At 39.6% G+C, this 17,054-nt stretch overlaps 1 protein-coding gene across 30 annotated transcripts in view; it reads right to left on the bottom strand.

Annotated features, from left to right (window-relative positions):
- Nucleotides 1-17,054, bottom strand: part of LOC138735739 (disks large-associated protein 4-like) — a 482,104-nt gene that overhangs the window by 229,441 nt on the left and 235,609 nt on the right. For 28 of the 30 annotated variants that reach the window (XM_069884077.1, XM_069884055.1, XM_069884063.1 and 25 more), the window contains one exon: nucleotides 102-254. The exons of 1 other annotated variant lie outside the window; for it this stretch is intronic. The gene's annotated coding sequence lies outside the window, so the exon portion shown is untranslated. Of the gene's footprint in view, nucleotides 1-101; nucleotides 255-8,111; nucleotides 8,227-17,054 lie in introns of all 30 variants that reach the window. One more of the 30 variants, XM_069884070.1, reaches the window with a different exon arrangement.

Here is a 17,054-nt window from a genome sequence, read left to right as displayed (position 1 = left end):
TTGCAGATCATCACCTGTTCACACCTGACCATTGCCTGCCTGGGGGAGAACACATTTTCTTTAGAAAGACATTGCACCCTTGATGATTCATTTGCATTTACCTGGCTAGACAAATGCTGTAGGAAGTTCTTTTGATGGTTCCGCTGCGGTGTGCTGTCAGAAGGTCTTCAATGCAGAGTTGTAGTACTTCCAACAGCACCTCCAAGTGAAAAGGTTGGCAGAACAGGCACTTGATGCCAAATGAGGGCACTGAACTGCAAAATCAATGAGCAAAAAAAAACATAATTTTGAGCTGATGTGAACGACATCAATACTTCAATTTATAAACTTGCTTCATTCTTAACCCATCTCAGTTTGCAAGGACCAGGAAAACAAATGAAGATGCAAATACAAGAAGTGAACAAGGTTAGAATTCTGAAATTGCAAGCAAAGGAAAATGCTGGAATTGTGGAGGTGGAAACAGAGTTTATGGTTCAGGTCAATAAACTTTCATCAAAAGGCTTTCATGAATGAAAAGTAACCTGAAACATTAACCTCGTTTCTCTTCTGTTAGAATATAGGGGTTAATTAATCATAGAAGATATGTAGAATATATGCTTATGTACTATTCATTTTGTACACATTAATCCAGTACTATGTAACAATTTAATATTTACCTCATGGTGAAGGGAAAGAGTAATGTATGTAAGGGGCAGCCACAGTATGTAGCAAAGTTGGCTGATTACAGTAGGTTTAGAATTGCCTGCTCCCAAAATACAAAAGAGAGAATATGTATGAAACAATTTAGTAGAAATGTTAAGGCAAAAGGAGGTGTTGATGAGCACAGGAGCCGATGGCCAGACAAGAACAAAGAGAATCCTGACAGAGACTGTCAGAAACAAAGAGAATAGAAATTAACTCAGCAAGAAGGCTAAAACAGAAGGAGGTGTTGAATAGAACAGAAGAATATGGCCAGATGAGAACAAAGAAATATGAATTGATTTCTGATCAAAACAACAGGATATTCCTTGAGGATCAAGATGGGAGCTCTACACCCCAGATATCTGCAGAGCAGGAGATTACTTGTGATAAATCTTATGTAAAAAATCTGTATGATAATGAAATCTAGTAAAGGAAGCCAACTTTTGTTCTGTATGATAAGGTTGAGCTATATAAACTGTAGAGACTGGACAGTAGAGGTCAGTCTTGGGGAATAGCTCACTGTGCAGGTGACCTATGAACTAACGACTGAACCAGAGCTCTGTTAAGCTTTATTCTTGTGCTGTGTAATAAACTGATTGTTGAACCGAATACCTTCTCCTATCACTTCATTCAACGGGCACGCTGGACTCAGACGACACATAGACTTCCTTCTGAAGTCTACAATCATCTCCTTGGTTTTGCTAATGTTGAACTTACCATATATATTACAGTATAAGGCAATCCTTAAATGTTAAAACTGTCACCCCAAAACCAGGGGTCATCTTATATGCCAAGTATAAATTCCAAATCCTTAATAGCAAAGTCTCATCCCTCCCCCACTCTAAGTATAAAATACAAACCTTAATTGTGAAGCCTCAGCGTTCCCCACGCCAAGCTTAAAACTGAACCTTGAATTAGAATATTAAATGTGCTGAGCAGCATCCCATTCAAGCCCAAATACTCTTCACCAATACCTTTTTAAAAATTTGTTACCATCTTCTTTTTGAATATCAACATTATTGTCGTAAAAGCAGTGCACAAATTATTCTAAAATAAAAACAGAAAATTCTGGGAATCCTCAGCAGGCATCATTGGATGTGAAAAAGAGTTGCCATTTCAGCTTGAAGACCCTTTGTTAGAACTGGGTAAAAGACAGAAGACATTGAGCTCCTGAAGGGCTCAGACCCAAAATTCCGACTGCCTTCTGCTTTCTATGGATGTTGCATGAGCTGCTGAGTATCTCTGGCACTTTCATGTACCGAACATGCTATGCTGATTTTTACAAACCGTTCTGATTGTCTAAACATTTCCAGTTATAGAATGCTGCAAGGAATATCCTTATTCATGTAGCCAGTTCTGCAAGCAATGGCTCATACAGAAGTCTTAAAGATAGCAAAATCCCACTATCACTTATTACTATGGAATTTGCAACTGCAAATCAGAAAAAAAACCATTTATAAGATTAATTGGGAGAAATTAGACAACAATTAATCCCTAAATAAATAATTAATGCTCATTTTAGAATCACGTTGGATGGCAATGGCAACGAGGAGTGTGTTGGGAGGAGCTGGGGGTAACAGAATATGGAATCCGTGCCTCCTGCAAATTTTTGTTTCGCCTTGTAATGTTCAATGAGAACATGGACTGGAGCACTGAGCTACAAAATGATACCAATGACATCAAACAGCTAGCACGGTCCGCTGACACCAATTCTATCAGTAATGTTTTGTTCACTGTGATTCAGCACACAAGTTTACACATGCTGCAGTTATCCGAGCAGAGGGACAAAGGCATCACAGCACCCCAGAAAAGTAGTTCCAATGCTCTCATCTTTGACAAGTGCAAATGTCAGGAAGGCTCAACAGCGACTGCACTTCCTGAGAAGACCGAAGCAGGCAAGACTACCAGCCACCATCACGTCAACTTTCTCTAGGAGTGTCCTGGCCGGCTGCATCACACTGCAGTACAGCTGCTGCAGACAAATAGATCGGAGGTCAATCCACAGGACCATAAGAGTGGCAGAGAGTATTATTGCAGTCTCCCTCCCCCAACGACGTGATCTACCGGGATAGTTGTCTTAACACTGCACAGAGTACCCCTTCCACCCTGCACACAGCATCTTTCAGCTACTCCCATTGGGTAAGAGATACAGAAGTATCAGAGCCAGCTTCACCAGGCTGAGGAACAGTTTCTTCCCACGAGCAAAAGAACTGCTCACGCTAACATCTATTTATTTATTTATTTTTATATATGAATATTTGTCCTACAAATATATTGTTTGCCTATATGTGTGTTATGTCTGGCTGTGGGTTTGCATGCTTTTGCACTGGGGACCGGAGAATACTGTTTTGTTGGGTTGCACTTGTTCAATCAGATGATAATAAACTTGATTTGATTTGAAAATACATTCTAGCAGCACACATCAATGTCAACACCAGAGGGAGCCCACACAAGAGCGAGTGGATCCTGTGACTATGCTCCTGGGACTCTCTGCACAGGGAAAGTTCCAGCTAGAATGTTCCAGAGACCTTGAAATAAAAACAGGTATCATGTTGGCAGGTCAACCAAAGGTTTATTGGCTGAAACGATCCTATAGTTGGATATCTTGGCATGGAAACTTTCCCAATGAAGCTGTTAGAAACAGAAAATAGGAGCAGAAGGCCAATCAGCCCTTCACGCCTGGTCCACCATACGCTCATACAACACTGAACATGATTTCATTCCTCTATTTCTGCTTCATCTCCATACTCCCTGATCCCTTTAGCCATAAGGGCTGAATCCAACTCCCTCTGAACACATCTAATGAACTGGCCTCAACAACTTTCTGTGGTAGTGAGTTCCACAAACTCGCAACTCTCTGAGTGCACAAGTTTCTCTTCATCTCAGTCCTAACAGGCTTACTCCTTATTCTTAGACTGTGACCCTTTGTTCTGGATTTACCCAACATCCAGAACATTCTTCCTGCATCTAGTCCTTTCAAAATTTTATTTGTCTCAATGAGATCCCCTTTCATTCTCCTGAATTCCAATGTGTATAACTCTAACTGGTCCAGTTTTTCTTCATACATCAATCCTGCCATCCCAGGTATCAGAAAATGTTCTTCCTCAGATTAGGAGGCCAAAACTGCACACAATAGTAAAGTCTCACCATGGCCTAATACAACTACAATGAGACCTTCCTGATTCTATATTCCAAACCTCTCAAAACAAAGTGACCTTGCACTGTTAATGCTAAGTAACATTTCATTGACTGAAATGATCTAGAATTTCCTCTGCTAAGGTACATTCCTAGTACCTATCAGTTTCACAAGGGCAATATTTTCCTTTGTGATTAGCAGAAATGTCGGCCTGTTCAAATGCAATGAGCATTAACAAGGAACTGGTAATGCACTTCTCAGTTGCTCCCTCTCATGTCTTCGCTGAAACTGGCCAGCCATAGACACACACCCAACTTTTATTTGTTTTGCACAGTTAAAGTTATAGGTTAAATTATGGAATTTTCCAATGTCAGAAACACAGCAGTCAGTTTGTGAACAAATCCTCCAAACTCAGTAATGACTAATTTTTCTAGTCAATCAATGAATCTTTTCCAATAAGAACTCCAATAGTGTTCTTCCAGAATTATTGAAGGCAATCTTTATCACTTTGGCTCCGTCCGCCGTAATAGAATGGATCCCCCCCAATGGCCACCCATTTCAATTTCCTGTCCCATTCCCTTGCTGACATGACTGTCCATGGTCTCATGCACTGCCAGACTGAGACCACACATAAATTGGAGGAAGAACACCTTATCCTCTGTCTGGGCATCCTCCAACCATATAGCATTAACATTGACATCTGCGGTTTCCATTAAATCTTTAATTTCCACCCACCCCACCTCTTTTTCTTCCCCCGTCGCCTTTCCCCCGTCTCTCCCCTTTTTCCACTGTCTCCATTCACAGAGACAAAATCATTTCTCACCTATTCTCTTGTCATATCAATTAACACCTATTGATTGTTGGTCTGGACCCCTCCCCCTTCCATTCTTCAGTGTTTATTCTGATGTCTTCCAGTTTTTTGGTTATACCGTGAAGAAAGGCTCAGGGCCTAAACGTCGGTAATATATCTTTCACTCCTATGGATGCTGTGTGACCAGCTGAGTTCCTCCAGCATTTCTGTGTTTTTACAAAAAATGCCTTGTAACTGATTTCCTGAAATAGTGTAAGCTATGGAATGCAGTAGAATTCTATTCATTTAAAAATAAATTAAATCATATTCTACTGCTGAAGAGCTGAGGCATTAATATTAAGGCAGCAGAAGGAGAAGGAAACAATACATAAGGGTGACTAAGGCAAGCCAGAACCACACAGCTCCATGATTCAGGGTTTGGACAGGTTGTGTTATGTGTAACTCATGGCTGTTGTCCCAGCTGCTGTCTCGCTACACCACTCAAGCTGTACTGGGTCAGCACTCAAGCAGTGATGTGCTGCGTAGCTCAAAAATGCTTGGCATTGTGCATTGCAGTGGATTATTTTTAAAAGACTTTGAAACATATAAGAGTAATTAAGATACTTTGAAATAAAAGAGGGTCAGAAAAACAAACTGAAACTGGGACAACTATTTATAATGCAGGAGAGTAAAATTCCATCACTAAAAATATAATGGTGCAATTTTTTTAAAAAAAGGAAGCAATAGAAAATACGAGAGCTTAAAGGTGACAAGTTTTGACCTTCACCGTCCTGAAAAACAGTGTGAAGTTATCTCATTCTAACATTCAAGAGACCCAGCTTTTAGATTTGCCATCTTCAAGCTGTATTGTGAATTTATGTCCAATACAAAAGGAAAAGCTTTCTGGGAACCTGCCTCATTTCAGCTGTGATCAAAGTGGTTATGAATTTCAACAAGGGACTGAAAATACTTTGTAAATATCATCCGGTATGATTTAACTTTGAGTCAAAAACATGGCAAAGAGTGAAACTTGAAAAGCACTTTTGAAATGGAATGCACAATTCTGTTTCAGCCAAGCCTTTTAACTTAATACTTGACCTTCTTAAAAATGGTGTTCTCATACAAAGGTAATATCAATAATATATATCCAATAAAGTAAACGTATATTAACAAATAGCTGTAAATTAACTGAAAAAGAAACTTTAAAAAAAAACATGTATATAAAACAAAAATTATTCGAATAATGTTATGATTAAACATCCATGTTCCATTAATACATGAAAGAAAGGACAACCAAACCGTAAAACTGGATCCAATAATCTTATAAATACTGAAAATAATTAAGGAAAGACCTCATAAATTTAGAAATTTAAGGTCCATTACATTAGTAGACCACCTATTTTTTTTTCCCCAGAGTCAAGCATGCCATCACATCAAATAACCATTGAGTACCTGACTTACTTATCCAAATAAAAGAACAACAGATAGCCATGATAGATAGTACTCAGAACTATCAACTCGCAACCTAGAGGAGAGGGATGAAGGACAACCAAGGAAGACATTCAAATTCTGTTCATACAATCAGGAGAATGCAAACCTGTCCTCATCAAGGGCTCAGCAGTGAAGAGGGTCAAGAAGTTCAAAGTTCTGGGTATCAACATCTCTCAGAATCTGTCCTGGACCCTCCATGTTGATTCAATCACGAAGAAGGCTCACCAGTGGCTATACTTAGTAAGGAGTTTGAGGAGATTTAGTCCGTCACTGAAGACTCTCGGAAATTTCTACAGGTGCGCTGTGGAGAACATTCTGGCTGGTTGCATCAGTGTCTGGTATGGAAGTGCCAATGCTCAGGACAAGAAAAAAACTCCAGAGGATTGTTAACTCAGCCTGTGACATTATGGGCACCAGTCTTCACTCCATGGAGGACATCTACATTAGGCTTTCAGAAAGCAGCCACTATCCTTGAGGACTCCCACGACCCAGGCCATGCCTTCCATTCTACTACCATCAGGAAAAAGGTACAAGAGCCTAAATATGTGCACTCAGTGGCACAACCCTCTGCCATCAGGTTCCACAATGAACCACAGATACTGCCTCACTTTTCCTTTTTTTTTTTGCACTATTTTTATTTATTTTGTTTGGTGATTTACATAATGATGCTGCTTCAAAACAACATGCTCATGACAATAAGTTCTCATTCTGATTCTGATCATCTTGTGTTTTCTAGATACAAGGATTGCTGTAAACCTTTTTCAGTGTTTAATGCAAGCAGCAAACTACTGTAGGTTCATCTGTTCTAATAAAAGATCATCGACCTGAAAAGTTACGTCTGCTTCATTCTTCATGAGAGGCCGAGCATTTCAAACATGCAATATTTTTATTTTCATCATCTGCAGTATTTTGTTTTTGAATTCTTCAGCAATTCTTCTCAGAAGGCATCCAAGAAAAGGGATTTCCAATCCTACGATTCCTAATATAAGCAAGCAGCTTTCTTGGATATTCTGTCTGCTCACATGAGCAATTAAAGATAAGGTTCAGAGCTGAGTTGGCTCCCATGCCTCATTCCTGTTTGTTGAAGTTCATCCATGTTCAGCGATGAAAATCAACCCCAATATTTGCTTATACCCAAGCCTAATAATCTTCCAGATAAGTTTTGATCATTGATAATTCTGGCTCAATCACCAATAGGGAAAATATCCTGAAGTGAGCTGTGACTTTGTTTAAGGTTAAAGCTTCTGACCAGATAAGGCACGTTTTATTTTGGTTAATCAAACTCAAGTAATTCTCATCCAACTTGGGGACCCTGTGGGTTTCGTTTTGCTTCTCTTTGCCCTTGACAAACTGTATTTGGGTTGACAAATGGGATGTTTCAATGTGAGATGCTGCTGTTATCAAAAATCCACACAATTTTCTCAACTGCAAAATGAGAAATTCTTCAAAGTGGTGACATGTTTCTGCATCTGACAAGAGGAAAAATTGTATTTTTTATGCAAGATCCTCAGTTAAGTGGGGAAAGAAAAAGAGATTTATCTTAATCACTGAAGGTTCAAAATCTTCCACACTGTTGGGAACAAGATTTTTTTTTCCTTTGAGAATGTAGCAGCAGATTTGTTAAATGAAGTTATTTTATTTAACAGCACCTATAACCTGAATACACCCGAGATTGTCTGATCTCAGAAGGTGAGCAGGCTCAGGACTGGCCAGTATTTGGAGGGGAGACTGCTGAGGAACACCAGGTGCTATAAATTTCTGCGAGGGGTGCTGGACAAAGTGGTGGTTCTCAGTCTGCCTTAAGTTAAAGAATTTCATGTATGTAACATTCTAAATGTAGTGTGACGTGACAATTATGGAACCTCTACTTTTATTGGAACCAAGATTACATAAAAGAGTGACAGAAAGAAAGAGGTTGCCTTCTTCAGCCATACTCAACAATGCCCTTCTGCTGGAAATAAACGAGGAATGACAGTTCCAGTTCAGACATGCTGTATTACATTGAAGACCTACTTTTATACGATGAGTCTGAACTGAAGTGAGACAACTTCTAAAGTAAAACTCTTGCAGTTTTCGCTATGCTTCTCTGACAGCTTGGTTCCATTTTTATGGTGCTGCCTTTTGCATTCTGGAATGGAACAACAAAGGGAGAATCACTAACCTTATAATAGATTGTACGCATTTAGAAAAGATTAATTAAATCCGGCTGGTTGAACAACCCTTTTATTCAGATGAGACTGCAGTCAAAATGCTGATGGTCACTTGTGTGAAGTTGATGTCCACGAAATGTGCTCCCAAATGACGATGGTAGTGGATGGAGTAGAGCTGAATGACAGGGGTGATCGATGAGCAATGTGCATTTTTTTTAACCCGCTGGTTCATCATTGTTGCGAGGCTGATCCACTCTTTGCATTGTGCCCAGCACTGCCTTATGATCATGGCCAGAATGTTGAGACAAGTGCTTCAGTAAATAAAGCTCCTGCTTTGAGTGTGATCCTGTGATGTTGATGACGGAAGTTTTGTGAATGGTAATGCCACTCAGGTCAATGCTGAAGTATTTTAGATACTTGTTTTGAAGGTGATCACCTGCGTGAAGGGAGGGCTATCCACCTTGTCAACAAAAAGTGTGGGTCAGCGTCACTCTGGATTCAATATCTGACAAGTGTGAATGGAATTGAATACATTGGTGAACATCCCCAGTCCTCCAAACGTGGTTAAGAAAATAAGGGCTCTCTGATTTGATGGCTGCTCATGCTAACATTGCCATGGTTAATCACTTTCCATATAGATCAGAAATATTGCAGTTTGGTGCCAACGGGTTCCTGTACATCAGACATAATCTCTCCAACAGATTGTTATACTTTTTATGACTCAGCCAGCTTGATATTCCTGAATCATTAAATTCCCTTACCCTGATTACATTTTATGCTTCCTCAAACAATGTATAACATGGAGGAGTTCTGATCTGTCAGTCAGTAAAAGTGGTTAGAGATTGCCCTAACCTTCTTTAACGTGATGATTTCTATGTTCAACATCAATGCATCATACAGTGAGATGCAAGGAGTTGGGGGATATACGTTTCACCTGAGACTGTGATGATTCCGGTGGAAGTTTAAATGAAAGTTACTTTAGAATTTTACTCATAAACAACTAGATCTGGTTAATTTGCAGAAGATATGTTCGATTCTCCTTCATAAAAATGTGATAGCCTGAGGTAATTCATGCATAATTCAGTCAAACTTTTACCAACAAAAGTTTTGTGAGTACAATAAAAAAAACATTCTCTTGAAGGAGTGGCTCAGAAGATTTCCGTTCACTGAGGACAATAACAATAAGATTTGGTCAGTACATTTTTAATTTATAGTCCCTCCTTAAGTAATTTATCATGCTCATATTCTTATTCATCCCGTAAATTTATCCAGCCTTAGTCTCTGCAGACCCAGTGGCACGCAAACCGGTTGAGGTTTATGATAAATGCCGTCACCTTTTCCAACTGTAAATAATAATAAGGGTTCCAGGAACATGATTTCCATGTTGAAATTAGCTTTTAACTTGAGATGAATGGATGAAATGGGAGCAGAGTACTCGATCCTTTTAAACATTTGGCAAGCACATCATCAATAATAGGACAGTAAAGATATTGACCTCAAGTTCAGGCTTTTACTGTCACAGACCAAAAAAAAAAATCAAGCTTTTTTTCTTCTGAAATGAGACATTTGTTATCCCCCAAAGCAGCAATTGGATTGCTAACTAGCCAGCCCTTAATAAACAAAGAACACTCGCAGCCTTAGAAGAACAACTACCATATTATAATTAGTATGAAATTATGGTGCCTTGGTGTAATTTAACAGAGTACAGGAACAAAAGCCGCATATAAATTTTTCTGGCTCCAATGTCCTTCGACAAAAACAGGGTTGTAACATATATCCAAAAATGAATCTGTCTGCATATTATTAATTTAATTTATGCCAAGCAAGGCTTTACCAGTGATGTTCTCTGTATATTTTAAAACTCAGTCAAGTACGAGGATTTGTTTTTAACATTTTACTCACCTCAACGGTGAGCCTCAATGTGGCACGGTTAGTGCGATGCTGTAACAGCATCAGTGACTTTGGCTCGAATCTGGTGCTGTCTGTAAGAAGTTTGTACATTCTCCCCAGTCTGTGTGGGTTTCCACTGGTTTCCTCCAATGCTTCAAAAATGTATGGGGGTTGTAAGATAATTGGGTGCATTTGGGCAATACTGGCTCGTGGGCCGGAAGGGCCTGTAACCATGCTGTATGCCTAAATTTATAACTGAAATTTGCTTCAATGTTTCCTTTATTCAGAAATAACTGGCAACACTTGATAATATTTCAATCAGTAACCTGAACAGAAGCTGAATAATTCTTTGGCTTGGCTTCACGGACGAAGATTTACGGAGGGGGTAAATGTCCACGTCAGCTGCAGGCTCGTTTGTGGCTGACAAGTCCGATGCGGGACAGGCAGACACGGTTGCAGCGGTTTCAGGGGAAAATTGGTTGGTTGGGGTTAGGTGTTGGGTTTTTCCTCCTTTGCCTTTTGTCAGTGAGGTGGGCTCTGCGGTCTTCTTCAAAGGAGGTTGCTGCCCGCCGAACTGTGAGGCGCCAAGATGCACGGTTTGAGGCGATATCAGCCCACTGGCGGTGGTCAATGTGGCAGGCACCAAGAGATTTCTTTAGGCAGTCCTTGTACCTTTTCTTTGGTGCACCTCTGTCACGGTGGCCAGTGGAGAGCTCGCCATATAACACGATCTTGGGAAGGCGATGGTCCTCCATTCTGGAGATGTGACCCACCCAGCGCAGCTGGATCTTCAGCAGCGTGGACTCGATGCTGTCGACCTCTCCCATCTCGAGTACTTCGACGTTAGGGATGAAAGCGCTCCAATGAATGTTGAGGATGGAGCGGAGACAACGCTGGTGGAAGCGTTCTAGGAGCCGTAGGTGATGCCGGTAGAGGACCCACGATTCGGAGCCGAACAGGAGTGTGGGTATGACAACGGCTCTGTATACGCTTATCTTTGTGAGGTTTTTCAGTTGGTTGTTTTTCCAGACTCTTTTGTGTAGTCTTCCAAAGGCGCTATTTGCCTTTTGCCTTTGCTGAATAATTGATGAATCAGTAAATAACACAAATCTCCATCACATGCAAAATAGTGCAGAAGATGCAAATCTGAAGTAACAACAGGAAGTGCTGCAAAGTATTCACCAGGTCAGACAGCATCTGTGGAGTGAGAAAGGCAGTGGACATTTCAGCGGTTTGGAGATGTCTGGTCTGTTTCTCTTCAAAGTTGCACTGCAGCAGATAGAGAAGGAGAAGTCTTCTATGATGTTCAATTCAGAGAACACCATTGAATATAAAAAATACCACAAAACCACCTGGATATATTCCTTGTTTCATGCAATATCCGGACTGTTATGTTTTGCATTAAAGTCCCTCTATGGTCATTCAAGAACCTTATTTAGTGAACCATGACTATGTCAGCTTTTATTGAACACTAATGTTTGAAATGACCCTATGATTTTTGTCTTGCTTGTTTGAAACTTCTTAAAACAAAATGTCCTCATTCATTGTGTTCCATTTTTCTGCTATTCTCAAGTAATAATTTGACTCTTAAATTTTATTTATTTAATTCATGATCATCAATTGTGCTGACAAATTGAACATTGCAACAGAGCTTCCAACAATTTCTTGTGTGCAGAAGACAGATTAATTTCCATTTTGTGTTTCAAAGGTTGCTTGGTGTTATCCTTTTATAATGCAGTGAATGAAAATGGATAAGTTTGCCTCAGCAAATTAAAAGCAGAGAGAACACATGAAAATATATTTCCTTTCACTATGCCCATGCCAGTATGAAGACTGCAGTTATCAAAAATGACAATTACTACATTAGCGACGCAATGTCTACTGACTTCAGATAGGTGCACTGTGGATGCATTAAAAATAGTAATATATTGGAGATCAGATATCATATATCTGGCAACTCATTCTGAGGACTGATCTGGGCTGTGCCTGAAGTCGCTGATCCAAAAAGACCAGATGAACCTCAGGTTTGACCTCTCAACTTCACAACTGCCATGGCTGGAATATCGAGTGCACTCAGTTCAATTGAATCTGGTCACTTTTCTTCCCTTGGAAACAATAAGTAAGCCTTTTTATCTTTCTAAATTTCATAGTACACTTGTGTTTTGAATTAATGCATTTTCAACAAAAAAAAAATAATGGTTACAATTATGTATCTTTTAATTCAGAAATATTTGGGATAGTCCAATGGCAATGCCTTTATTTATACTTCCTGAAGCCTAATCGCAGCTCAGTGACCTCGTGCTAGCAAGACGTCAGGAGTTGTGTGGATACATGAGATGAGCTACTCTGGGGTGTAGGGCAGGGGAGAGGTGTGGGCTTTGTTGAGTCCCATTCAACACAATATAAAGTCATTCCATTCTAATGAAAGTGCACTAAAATATTTCCTGTCATGCGATATATTTGTCATAATAAATCATTCCAGAGCACATCGTGGAGGGGTACAAAAAATAGATATTGAGAAGATTGTGCATGAGCTTGAAAAATACAATTATTTGAAGGGAAACCTTGAATGGAAAATAAAAACCAGAGCATTGGATTGATACTGTGCAGTATGGCATCATGGAACATTCTCAATGCACATTTTAAACCTGAATGATATAAGAAGACATCAGGGTAGATGATCACATGTTTGGTCACATGTTTGAAAGGAGACAAGACAGGTACTCAGACAAAAAAAAGTTTTGTGAAAGAATCCCAGAGCTCAGCACAGCAGCAGTTGACTTTTGTCAATAATGAAGTGATTACATTTGGGAGTGGGTAATTAGAGCACAGAAATTCTGAAGACCTTGAGGGTTGAAGCAGATTACAGAAGTTTGAAAAGGATGAGAATGTAAAATAGAAACAATCATTCTCAAGGATATAATTGATGAGATGAGAAGTGATGGATGAAAAAAGAGAGGATCAGAAACAGTAGAGTTTTGGATCCCCTTAAATTTACAGTCCTCCAGGAAGCCATGACAATAAAAAGGTCAACGAGTAACAAAGGAAAGAATAAGACTCAACAATAGCTGGACAAAGACAGGAGCAATAGGATGGTATTTGGAACTAGAAGTAAGTGGGTTAATTAGCCAAAAGCTCAAGTTTGGAGTCAGATGTGAACAACAAGGAGGGGACAGTTGGCTTCATTCTGAGTTAGTTTGCCAGTGACTAGGGAATAGTTTGAGGCTTGGATCAAGGGTAATGTCTTTGGCCTTCTCACAATTTAACTAGGAAGTGAACAGGGATAGATGGAATGCAGGAAGGAATTGGCCAGAAGGTATGAACAGTCATTGAGGAATAGTGGTTAAATTACAAGGAAAATAGAATGCATATCTGAATAAATAGCCCAGAGACCAGAGTCTAAATAGGATTATTATAGTTTCATTTAATAAACTGGAATTTTAAAACAATCAGGTGCTGATTATGAGGAACACACACTATTGATGAGCATAAGAATGCATCTGGTTCATTAGTGCTTATCAGGGGAGAAAATCTTACCCCAGCCTGACCCATGTAGGACTCCTTTTAATGTGATTAATTGTTGAGTGCTTACAGAAAAGTCTGAGCAAAACACTCAGGCTCAAGGCAAAGTAGCGATGGGCAATAAATGCTTGCGACATCGCGGAAGCTGAAAATTAATCAATAAAAATAAAGGGCAAATAGATCGTGGAAAGGAAAAGGAAAAGTTACTCAAAACAGAACGATTTAACCACTTGTTTCAACTCCATCAACGATGGCATTAGCCAGCCAAGGGAAGTAGGTTTCTGATCCTGCATAGCAAACAGGATTCAAATGAGCCCCTCTGTCACTTTCCCCGAAATAAGCACACTTAGATTTTTGTCTCACAGGTGTAAACAATTAGAATCAATGAACCATCCAGAAAAACAGACAAGACAAATAAGCATTACAATCAAAAGGACTTTTATGTCTGATAATTAACCACTAAAATAAAGCCATGTTCTCTTTTTTCCTCTCTCTATTGATCTCCAGCTCTGTTTCTCACTATCAGTGTAATTCAGCTTTTGAAGTTGATAGAGCAGACAACAAAAGCTCCAACCGTGCATGACAAGTCATCATTTTTCCTTGCTGCATCTCATGCATGTAAATAGCCCTTCAATTAAAAAATGATCAATATCAACTTTACTTCACCAAAGCTTTTGACATTTCTTCTACAGTATATCTTTAAAACCTTTTTTTTTAAGTGAACAGCAAAGCTTGAAAAAAATTGCCCACGAGTTCGGTTCATGCAACATTGCACATGGGTCCTGGGAAATTATGCATCCTAACGAGTCCAATGTCAATTTCAATTAGAAATACTTACAAAGTATAAAGTTAATTCCTTTCCTTTTTTGAAGATTCTCTAATCTTACCATGAGCAGCCAGAGATGCGAGGTTATGGCGATCTATAGCCCCTTTCACACTTGAGCCCCACTAAATTGGCCGTTCAGTGTCATGGGATGGGAATGGGGGTTTGGCTTCTCACACTTGACCACTCCTAACTGGGTCACTAAACACTTTTGCACTTGCAAGGAGCCATCCCCTTGGTTAAGACTGTTCTACCTTCTACCAGTGATGTCATGATGCATCAAGCAATCGTCAACCTGCCCTAAATCCTGATCAATGTATTATGACCTTATATTTCAACAAAATTAATCATGTCTAATTATAACATAATTAAACTTTATATACAGAACAGTAGGAGTCTTTCAGCTCCTGTTGTTGTGCTACCCTGTATAAACCTTTATAAGGGATCATGAGAAAGTGGTAGCAATAAATAGCAATAGTGGACAATTTTTAAATAGGGTGGGGAAAAACCGATGGCGGACCTGCCCTCCCAGAATTCCATACAGCAGCTGCATTCTGGGAAGTCAGGTCCGCCATTGCTTTTTCCACCCATGGTCTTTATAAATTGTGCGCTATAGCATTACCAATTTTCCAATGTTGTTTAAAAGTTGTCCACTATTTTTATTTATTGCTATTTATTTCCACTCTCTCTCTCTCTCTTTCTCCCACTGTGACTTTCCCACGGCCAAGTTTATACCATCATTTTAATCTTTTCCTGCTTCACGTTACTGCACTCACGCAAAAACTTGGGTCACTTCAATCCCACCATGCAATTTCCTGTTTCACACTTGCCTGATTGCAATGCCAGCGTCTGCAGATGCCGGGGATTGTACTAGGGGTTGAGGCCATCAATCCCCGGCATGAGATGACGTTATCTGACGCCAACATTGAGCTGATTTTGCTTTCACACTAGTCATTTTAAAGGCTGATTGGCGGTTAATTCCTTGCATCACTTGCAAGTGTGAAAGGGGCTTGTGTGTGATAAGCATAGTATTGCAGCTGGCTCTAACATGGCTGCGAACTGGACTGTCATAAATATGGTCTTACATTATACAATCTCTCAGGCAATGTTGGAAACACCTTTAGATGTGTTCTATGTTTAAAGAGTGCACACAAGCCATCACAAAATCTAAAAATATGAAGGTATAATCAAGAATGTAATATAATCAGAATGATATCAAAAATTCTGCACAAATGAATATATGGAAATGGATTGCCTGCAAGCAATAGCAATAGCAACATATTGGTACCTAAAACAGCTTAAAACTAATCATCTACCTTTTCTAATTAATTTTATATCCCATGTCCACCTTGAAAACAAGGATATCTGTGCAAGATAAAGAGAGTGGTCAACACCAGTGACACTCACAATCTGAATTATGGAGATTCTTCAATTCTCCAATTTTATTTACCATTTAAAATTTAATGCACGGGGCATCTTAACACAAGGTGACAGTGGGTGAAAGGTTTGGATTATGTGGAATGGAGAGTTCTTTGCTCAGCATTCTTAATAGCAGATAAATGCTATTATTCCCTCATGTGAGTTGTATGCTTGAACTGTTCCCAAAAGCAGATCCTCGATCACAATGAATACTAAAAGATGCACACTTGCACATCATTCTTCAAATTTTTCAAAACTTTCTTTACCCAGAGAGTGACGAGAATGTGGAGCTTGCTCTGTACGAAAGCGCTTGAGGTGAATCACATGGAAACCAACCCTTTGACCATCAAGCACTCATTTGCACCAATCTAACATGAATGCTATGAATTCTTCCCTCATTCCCAATGATTTTCTGCAGATTTTGCCAATTATTGATACACTTGAGGCAGTTTAGAGTAGCCATTAACCAACTTGGGATGTGGGAGAAAGCAAACATGTGTGGGGGAGGGGGAGTCAACAGATAACACCAGAGGTCAAGATTGAACCCAGGACACCAGAGTCAGGAGGCAACAGCCAAATGACCTGCATCAGTGTTTGGCTCAGAAGGGGGGTTGGGGTATTCACAAATGAGGTAGAGGGGAACAAAGGGCCACATTCATTTAATTTGATAACAAATGACAGATGGTGGCATGAATGGCATATAAATACTGGCAGTGACTGGCTGAGATGAATGATCTAATTTTGTCTTGTATATCCTATGTAATCTAATGGAGACCAAACTGCAGCCTCCCAAGCAATGAGGATGAATCGTAACCACTTTGTGCAGGTTGCCAATGTGCCAGTGTTCAGGAATATAGCAAAGGAAAAGGATTCCAAGATGGAACTGAATTTGAAAAGAGAATAAACAGGAAATATCCTGAATTTACAACCCTTTCTCAGGGCTTCTGAATCAGGCAAGACAAAGATAAAAACAGGAATACTGCAAGCTACACACATCCAAGCCAGGGGCACAGGACTTATTTCATTTACTGTATGTAACATGTTGTAGACAAGGACGCCTGCAACATAAAGACATCACTTACAATTCCCTTAAGTCTCCCTAATTTAGATCTTCCACAGATGCCTCCATATGTCTGTCTAATTTTTTTAACT

The sequence above is a fragment of the Narcine bancroftii genome, chromosome 6 (assembly GCF_036971445.1).
Source record: "Narcine bancroftii isolate sNarBan1 chromosome 6, sNarBan1.hap1, whole genome shotgun sequence".
NCBI lineage: Eukaryota > Metazoa > Chordata > Chondrichthyes > Torpediniformes > Narcinidae > Narcine > Narcine bancroftii.
This window is presented reverse-complemented; position numbering and strand designations above follow the sequence as displayed.